Source organism: Phragmites australis, chromosome 10 (genome assembly GCF_958298935.1).
Source record: "Phragmites australis chromosome 10, lpPhrAust1.1, whole genome shotgun sequence".
Lineage (NCBI taxonomy): Eukaryota > Viridiplantae > Streptophyta > Magnoliopsida > Poales > Poaceae > Phragmites > Phragmites australis.
This window is the reverse complement of record NC_084930.1, coordinates 17,443,968-17,454,121: the sequence shown is the minus strand read 5'-3', so window position 1 is coordinate 17,454,121 and position 10,154 is coordinate 17,443,968.

Sequence of the window (10,154 nt, the reverse complement as noted above, 5' to 3'; positions counted from 1 at the left end):
GGGGAATGGATGGATTGGTTCAAGTTTGGTGCGGTACGAGGAATAGTTTTGGGGTTGAAATTTGGTCTCGCACGCAGCCAAAACAATCCTCCTGCATGGACCCACCAGGCGCCAAACTCTGCATCGCCAAGATGTCTGCCTAGTTGCACGTGTAGCTGACTAGTTGCATTCATCCACCGACTAGATTCATTGACTAGTACATCTTTGACCCTAGACTAGACGCCGAGGCTTCGATCAGCAACCTGTCATCATCTAGATATGCTTAGACGATCGTCTATGCAAACATTGCAGTAACATCCAATCAATATTTCTTCTGCATCTTGTGAATCCTATTTCATAAGATCAGTGGAATAATTGGGTCGTGAAAAGGTTCAGCTAGGATGGAGAGCTCAAGGACACGCTACTAAATGAATATCTAGAAGAATTGTCTCAAATCGAACATGTCACTGAACTAAAGGAATTGGAGATGGAAGTAATTGAAGTCAGAGTCTGATCGAAAGGGGCAGACGGAGTGATAAAATATGGATCTTGATCCAAATTGTCCTTACTAGAAGAAGCCTTGATAAGGTTATACTATATATTGATTAGGATCCAAGTTGAGGGAGGTTAAACCTGTATTGCAATTGCATATCTCAAATTCGATGATATATCTGTTTTGTCTTAACAGATCCTTTTCTCGTTTTTTTTTCGTTAGTAAATGAAGCATGGACTCTGCAGCTTCCAGTACTTGCTATGGGAGAACAGCATTTACTATGATAGTTATTGCTTTTTCAACAGATTCTTTGTGCTCAAGTTATTTAAGACTTAAAACTTTACTTCTAGTTATTCTCAGTTCTTTTGTTGCCTAGCCATAGTTGGAATCTTGCTGAAAGATATTGCCCATGATGTGGTCTTTGATAAGAAACTTAAGTACAGTTCTATCTTACTGGCACACCTCCACATGCTACGGAGAAGCAGCTGACGATCCAGATAGCAGAGCTAGTTCCCAAGCATCACGGGAGGACTAAGAAGCAGGAACTGGCGACCAGTTCTTCAACTGCGGGTGAAAAGAAGAAAGGCGGGAAGAAGAAAAAATGAGGACAGTATCATCTTATTTTGTTTTCTCTGTTCATATTCAGACTAAATTTCTGCTGAAGTTTTCTCTGAGGCCTGAAAATCATTGACATTTTTGGGAGTTTTGATCCATTGGAAAATTTTGGTACTCAACTTTCTTGTAGTTTTCAGAAGCTACAAGCAGAAATGACAACTGTTCCTTTGAGGCCATGGGAGTCAATTTGCAGATGCTGCTGTTTGGTAGAACTTTGTTTACTAATCCAGCTGAGATACTTCATTTCATGAATAGAGCTCATATAGAATATGTTTACGCAAACCGAGCCCCATGGATGTGATATTCAATCTTCAAAGGTACTGATTGAATTTGATATAGAAAACTACCACTAATTCTTCATAAGCACAATTGCTGCGTATTCATAACACGGTTAAACGCATTATACATTAGAAAAGAAATGTTTACCGTCTGAAACTACACAATATGAAAAACGAACTATGAAATAGGATTTTTAAATAATACTATTTTATTGCAAAATTATAAAAATATTATCTGAAATCTGAAATTTACACAAATAGTTATTTGTCAGCACGCGGAGTGCTGACTAGCGTCCTATCGGTAATCCACGTGTTGACAGCCTATGTAGCAGTAGATCCTGTGGCATGTTAGCACTCTATGTGTCGACATGTGGTGGGCCCGATTTTAGGTTGGCACCATGTAGGTATTTGGCTGACCGCGATGGCCTGTCGGCACATAGAGTGTCGACAGGTGGACGTGTAGCGCCTATCAGCATTCGGAGTGCCAGGCGATGGCGTGTCGGAGGCGAAGCCGAGGGCTAGGCGGGAGAGGTGGTCCGTGAACCCCTCAGCCCTTAGCTGCTGCACGGCTCCGGAGGTACTCCGTCCGGAGCCTGGCGACAGTGTGTCGGAGGCGAAGCCGAGGGCTAGGTGGGAGAGGTGGTCCGCGACCCCCTCGGCCCTTAGCCGCTGTCTAGCTCTGGAGGTACTCCTTCCGGAGCCTGACGATGGCGTGTCGGAGGCGAAGCCGAGGGCCAGGCAGGAGAGGTGTCCGCGACCCCTTGGCCCTAAGCCACTACCCCGCTCCAGAGGTACTTCGTCCGGAGCCTAGTGACGGCGTGTCGGAGGCGAAGCCGAGGGCTAGGTGGGAGAGGTGGTCCGCGACCCCCTTGGCCCTTAGCTGCTGCCCGACTACGGAGGTACTCCGTCCGGAGCTTGGTGACGGCGTGTCAGAGGCGAAGTCGAGGGCTAGGCTGGAGAGGTGGTCTGCGACGCCCTCGGCCCTTAGCCGCTGCTCGGCTCCAGAGGTACTCTGCCTGGAGCCTAGAAACGGCGTGTTGGAGGCAAAGCCGAGGGCTAGGCAGGAGAGGTCGTCTGTGACCCCCTCGGCCCTTAGCCGCTGCCCGGCTCCGGAGGTACTCCATCCGGAGCCTGGCAATGGCGTGTCGGAGGCGAAGCCGAGGGCCAGGCGGGAGAGGTGGTCCGTGACCATCTCGGCCCTTAACCGATGCCCGGCTCCGGAGGTACTCTATCCGGAGCCTAGTGATGGCGTGTTGGAGGCGAAGCCGAGGGCCAGGCAGGAGAGGTGGTCTGCGACCCCCTCGACCTTTAGCCGCTGCCTGGCTCCGGAGGTACTCCGTCCGAAGCCTTGCGATGGCGTGTCGAAGGCGAAGCCGAGGGCGGGAGAGATGGTTCGCGACCCCCTCGGCCCTAGCTACCGTAATGAATTTGCTTCCAAGGCAATATGTGTCACAATATTTCATGAAAGATCAAGTACTGAACACTTGGAACCAGGAGCTGTATGGTTACGGCATTGTTGACACTTTTACAAGTAACCCAGGGCCTGCAAGAATATATATGCCTGATTTGGGAAAGATGAAGAACGCACCGGGCCGAAGACAAACTCGTCGGATTCACAACGATATGGATGAATCCGAGGCTGGCCCTAGGATTAAGCGATGCAGTCAGTGCAATGAAGTAGGTCACACTTATAAATATTATCCCAAAACTGCAGGCGGTGATGCACCTGTTGTCTAGGTGAGCTTCATGTGTGTTCAGCTAGTTTTGTACCATTTTAATATTTGTTAATTTCGCATATAGTTAATTTGCATTCAAAGTATATTGTTGTTGTATTTATTTATCAATGTATTAATGTACATGTCTTTCAAATGCAGAGATGGCTCACCCTTCGACCCCCGAGCTTTTGGACCCTGCCGTGGACAAGAAGCATCGCAGCTTCTTATCCGCCGAGCACCAGACGGAGCTAGGAGTGTTTCGCCCATGAGGCCCTGGAGAGCTGCTGACGGTAGACGAGCGATGGAGCCACAGGTACTTAGAAAATTTGATACGAAATTGTCATATCACTATTGTTGTTACATATTATTGATATACTGCAATACTTATAGGTTGGCAGTGGCCGGACTCCTACCGCTTTGCCGGTTGGTCGAGGCCCAATCGACGGAGAACCCCGAGGTTGCGGCCCGTCGTTTCTACTTCGATCGGTCGCTGATAGCAGCACTGGTCGACCGTTGGAGGCTGGAGACACATACGTTCCACCTACCATGCGGAGAGATGACCCCGACCCTGCAGGACGTCTCCTACCTCTTAGGCCTTCCTTGCGCGGGAGCTGCGGTTGGGGTCATCGATATGCAGGCTGACTGGATGAACGACATGCATCAGCGATTTGGGCCAGTGGAGCGAAAGGCGGATGCACCCCCCTACGTGCCTGAGTTCTTATCCGATGCACGAGGGCCAACGAAGAAGTGGATCCTACAGTTCTAGGTACGGTAACATGCAACTTATCGAATACTAACAAATTTTGTCGTAATGATCCTTTCTCACACCAGTCATACGTGCAGCCAGCGTACATCTACTCACACGCCAACACATACGAGGTCTCGAGATATTTGGAAGCCTACCTCCTTTGGTTGTTTGGGTGGGTGATGTTCACTAGTGGCCAAGGCCACCTGGTTACGAGGACACTTGTGCCGTACACCCGGTCGATAGCGGACGCTGATGCGGAGGATGTACCGCAGTTCAGCTGGGCATCCACTGTTCTTGCTGCGACGTATCGGGCACTCTGCGACGCATGCACGAAGAAGGAGGCACTAGCCACTTTCGCCGGGTGTCCACTTCTTCTTCAGCTATGGTCGTACGAGTATTTCACCATAGGCAGGCTGGTGGTGGATCGCACCCCGTACCCAGAGGAATGGTACGGCGAGACGGACGAGGACGCGCCTACAATGGCCTCGCTGTGGTGTCGTTGACAGGTACGTATTTTACATTAACAGTTTCGTTCGTACTTTGTTAGTCTCTGAATATTTGTATTGATATTTGTCACTCAGCCACACTGGGCCCACGAGCAGCCTCGCAGCGCGTACGAGCATTTTTGTACCCAGTTTGACAGGCTACGTCCTAACGATGTGGTATGGGAGCCATACAGCGTTCGGTCCGTGCATACACGTGCAGAGTTGGGTTTGTCACCCTTGTGCACCCGCGACGAGGAGTACTGGCTCACCAAGGCACCCCTTGTCTTCGACATCTACGTCGAAGAGTACTCACCGCACCGCGTCATGCGGCAGTTTAGCCGTCACCAGGCATTCCCGCTCGTCCCCATCCGTACCATCCCCTTGCAAGTCCACAGGTACATTTGCAAAATTATAGTTTGAGCAACCTTCATTTCAGTTTGACTTACATTTAACGTGGTTTGAATGCAGGTACACGCGGAAAGGCCAGCCAGCTGGCAACCTCTGGGCGGAGCGCTTGGCCCCTTACGTGGCAACATGGGCCCAAGCGCTACAGGACGTCGTTGATGAGGCGCGTCCCCACACCGAGGGGAACTTCAGGAAGTACCTACGGTGGTATGTACCACATACGCAGACCCGTGTCACCTACACCTCTGAGGATGTCCGGGCCCACGTCGCATCGACAACAGAGACATACCCGGTGCATTGGGACGAGGACGCCGCTTTAGCAGTAAGTAACTTTTTGAAGTCCGTACTCCATATTGAATGAACATAACTGTATACTTTAATTGTTCACTTTTGTTCGTATCCGCAGATAGATATCATTTATGACGTAAATAGGGATGCAGCTGCTGCCATGGACCGCGTCCGGCAAGGGCATCACCTAAGTGCGTAGGATCCTGACAAGACGACGCGTGCCTTGAAGCTCACCTCCTGCTGATCTACCACAGATGTAGCAGGGCCACCTCCCAGGACGAGTGGTGTACACGCCGAGTCGTCTCGGCCGTCAGACATGCACCGACGTTCTTCAGTGTCGGCACCCACACGACCCCTTCTATCACGTCTTGGAGGGTCCGAGCAACATGGTACGAATTATACTTTTGAATAATATTGACCAATATCCTTTACTTATTGTTATTAAACATTCATTAGGTCCATCTGCACAAGTCTCGACGCAGCCTCGCAGATCGAGCCCTGTGCGTCCATAGTCAGGTACTCCGGGAACCCTTCTTCCTAATTTCTAATACTTTCAGCAAAATAAGTTAGTACTGTGCTCAGGTTACTTCGGTGACGAGGCCGGTCCGTCTTCGGCGGCCCCACGCCCTACCCCGCCCGCAACGTACTATGGCACATCAGCGTGGCCTTCTTCTGCTGCACCGTCGTACCACGCAGGTACAATTATACATTTTTTACTACTACTTTCAATACCATATTGTTCGTATCTAACGTGATTATTTGTTCACAGGCCCCTCCAGCCAGTACACATGGACGCCTGCCGAGCCTTCACAATCCTCCTACCCTAGTCAGGAGGATGAGGCTGGCCCCGACACCGCATACGACATCGTCCGTGACTTCTTCGGGGGCACACCTGACTACGACGTCCTTCAGCGGTCCTAGGTTTCCAGTACACCGCTTCGGACACAGCCCACGCACGACGAGCCCTCGACACCGGTGGTCCCAACTAGGCCTACCAGACACGTCAGCCTACCAAACACGTCGGCCCACCCGACCCCCTCACCTACTCCAGGGGTCACGTGAGGGTTAACCAGCGGCATCGGGACCACGATGGGGCGCACGGGCGACGACAACGAGGGAGGCATGAGTAGCATTTTACATTTTATGTAACTAACATATGCATATTCGCTTCGTGATGTACTCCTATGTATTAAGACACGTTTACTTTGTATGGTCGACTTAGCATTTCGTAAATGCATTTCATATTTAGACACGTTAAATGAAGAAGTGACCACATCACTAAACTTTAACCATGACTTGACAACACGTGCCTCCTACCGCAGGCTTTAAACAAGATGTGACAACACTACCCAGCTTTTTCAAATCAGTAAATGACAAAATGGGTACCAATAAACGTGGAATCTCTGACCATGGGCAATGACAAAACTTTCCCATTCTTCAAGATGGAATCCGATGCTCCTCCCACCAGCTACGCCCATGCCCTCACTCCTTTCTTCAAGAGCGAATCCAATGCTTCTGCCTCCCCCAACTATAAATAGCCGAACCTCCTTACGGTGAAGCATCGCTCATTTCTCATATCTCTCAAGTGCAATGTCTTCCTCAGCTCCATCGAGCCCACCAAAGAAACATTGGGGGACTACCATACCTGAAGGTCTAGAACCACTAATGTGCTTCTGTGGTGACTTTTGTAAGCTCCGCGAGTCGCAGGACATCTCATACACCTATGGACTACGCTTCTTCATGTGTGCCAACAACGAGTATGACAAGCCTCGCCATGCAAAAACTGGTTATCGACCGGTACGGTAACAGATATCCGCCTCATCTCTTCCGATTACGCACCCTCTTTTACTAACCGCTCATCTTGTTCCATTTGTTCAGTCCCCTCCACCGCTCTGTGATTTTATTCAGTGGCTCGACAATGAGCAAAATGACTCATAGAAGCTGTGGGTCGACATGAACATGAGGTGGAGAAGGGAAGCGTACGCACGTCGGGAGTACGAGCAACAGCAAGAGGAACTTTGTCTCAAGTGGGAGGAAGAAGAGCACATGAGGAAAGCGGCGCACGACCGTACCGTGGCTCAGGCTCGAGAGGCTGAGAGGAAAAGGAAGCGGGAGAGAGCCCGCCGTGCTAAGGCGGCAGGTCCCGATGCTCTCCGAAAGGGAAAGTATCCTAGATGCACGCAGTAGAGACTACCTAATGTAACCCGACATACTTTCCCTCCCTAAGGCATGTTATGATTAGGATCGACGCACTAATAAGAAGGTCTTAGTGTGAACCGTACATGCCACCTTTGTTTTCTCATCGTGTCGTCACGGTTACAGTGTATTGTAATGTTTTCACCCTGTGTTTAATACTATGTTTGTCCTCGTTCGCACCCCATACCCACGTAAAATGCTGCAACTACTAATTACTGATTTTTTTTCTCCCGTTATTACATAACCTACTCCAAATTTAATTTCTTAATTTTCTTACACCCCTTCCTTTTTTATTTCTTTAATTACAAAAATAATACATTTTTAGAGGATAAAATGGAAAAAAAATAATTTTAGAGGAAAAAATGCCCCTAACCGCCCTCTGAGAGGGCAGCTAGGGGCTAACCGCCCCCTCAGGGTCTAACCGCCCCCTGAGAGGGCGGTTAGCCCCTCTTGCCGCCCTCTGAGGGGGCGGTTAGGTCTACCGCCCTCTCAGGGGGCGGTTAGCACCTGTAGCCGCCCTCTCAGAGGGCTGCGGGCGCCTAGTTTTGCAAATATTTTCGCCGGGAATCTATTTATTTAAATTTTAACTAAAAAATATAAAAATAAAAAAAAAACTCCACAAGGAAGAGGGCGCTCGGCCCAGTGCCATGTGGCAGGTTGAGGCCCAGCCGACGGTGCCAAGGCCGAAGGGCCCACACGGCGTGCGGTGGAGATCAGCCCAGTTGTCTGGAGTTGAGCTAATGGCCCGTGGTGCTCTGTGTGAAGCGGGCCGATGAGCTAACGTGGCCCATGCGGGTTTTGGAGTTGGAGTCGAGTCCGTCTATTGATAAATATGGGACGACGTTAACAGTACCGAGCTGACGAAGAACAGAGAGAACCGATCTATTTTTTGAGAAAATAGAGAGGAAAATTAGGGTTTATGGGAGAAACTTCTAGAGATGTTTTGTAGTGCATCTTGTGAATCTATCCATGTGATCAAGATATAATTTTCTAATCAAGATATAATTTCGTAAGTTTGTTCTCTGTGTTTATTGATGTCATCTCTTTGTGGTGATTTTCGATGGATCACGATCGTTGCGATTTGTATTGATTTGATCCATCCAAAATCATCATCAAGCATCAAGTTAATACTCTAAGAATTTTGGTTGGTCAAATTTTAGTAATTCTTGCGCTATTTACGTTTAATCTCTTTTCATCACAGTTTCATATAATTGTCTAGTTTCTACCAAAAACAATTGAGAGTAACCCAACGGTTGGTTTTTTCTAGGCATTACTTTTATGACGTGATAGCTATATGTCCCAAATTGAATTTCGTGAATAATCGAATATTTATTTAGGTTGATTTAAAAATTGAATTTAGTTTTCGTTATCATTCACCCTCCTCTAATTAGGTATTTTACGTGTATTCAATCCTACAAATGATATCAAAGCTAGACATCAGTCTAATTGATCTTAACTGATAATTAGCAATATGGCATCGGATAGGTATTTGACAAAAAATTGTATTTTCGATGGTGTTGATTTTCAGTTCTGAAAGACGAAAATAGAGGCGTATATTCAAGCATAGGGCGTTGTGATTTAGGAGAAGGTCTACAAATCATATGAGGTTCCAGAGAATAATAAAGTGACGACGCAAAACATGACACACGTCGAGGCAAACAGCAAGGTGAGAAACTTGATTATACAAGGCTTAGGAAGGAGCAACTTTGATTTAGTTGTACATCTTAAATTGGCGTATGAGGTATCGAAAGTACTTCGCAACTATCATGAGGGTTCAACTACTATTAAAGAGGTACATTATGATTTATATAAAAATGATTAAATGAAATTTGAGATGAAGCCTGTGAGTCGCTTGATGATTTCTTTTCCCGCTTTAATAAAATTCTTAACAATTTACATATTGTTAATGTTATATATACTGATGCTGAGAATGCACGTCAATTACTATATGCTTTAGACATATCAATTTGAGAGATTAAAGTGACATCAATTAGAGAATCTACTGTCATGAGTACACTTGCATTAGATCTTCTTTATTCTAAATTGAAAGTCATGAATTAGATGTCTTTTCTAAAAAGAATTATAATAAATCAATTGATTTAGTTTCTCAACGTAGCATATCTAACTCTGTTTCTTCTTCATCAAGCATGGGTTTGTCCTCTTTATCTTCAGTAACTAATGACAGCTTGAGGAAATTTCTGAACGAGATTTAGCACTACTCTCTACTTGTTTTAATAAAACTTTGCAGAATATGAGAGTGAGGAAGAGAGGGAGAAGAGAACCTTCGAGATGTTTTGAATGCGGTGAGCTTAATCATAAAAATATAAATTGTCCTAAGCTTGCAGGTACATAATCAAGTGAAGAGAAGGAGAAAAATAAGTGCTCTTTCAACAACAACAAGAAGAAGAGTTTTCTAAATCACAAGGTGGTGCATCGAGTTCTTGCAGCGCTTGAGCAAGTTGATTTGAGTGAATATGACACAACATCCAAGGGAAAGAAGGTACGCAATTTGACGAGATTGTGTCTTATGGCAAGCAACAAGGAAAGCTTTATCGAGGATGAACTTGACAGTAACGGTAACGATGATCTACTCTCTTATGATGAATTATCTAATAATGTTATTCTCCTTGGTACACTCTTAGAGAAACTGAATAAGAAAATTAAGAAACATGATGTTTTGATTGAATCATTTAATTCTGAAATTGCAAGGCTTAAAACCTTGATTCCTAATGATGATGCTTGCAAAACATGTGACTTAATTTATTCAGAGTTTACTTTTTTTAGAGATATTCATGCTTCCACTATTGAGAAACTTAAAGAAGAAATTGAGAAGAATGAGAAACTTGTTATGTTGAATAAAATTGCTAGTTGTTCAACTTCTAATTTGCTTGATTCAACTTTGTGTTCTAATTGCTCAATTCTTAAATTGAAATCGAATTATGTTAATGCTAG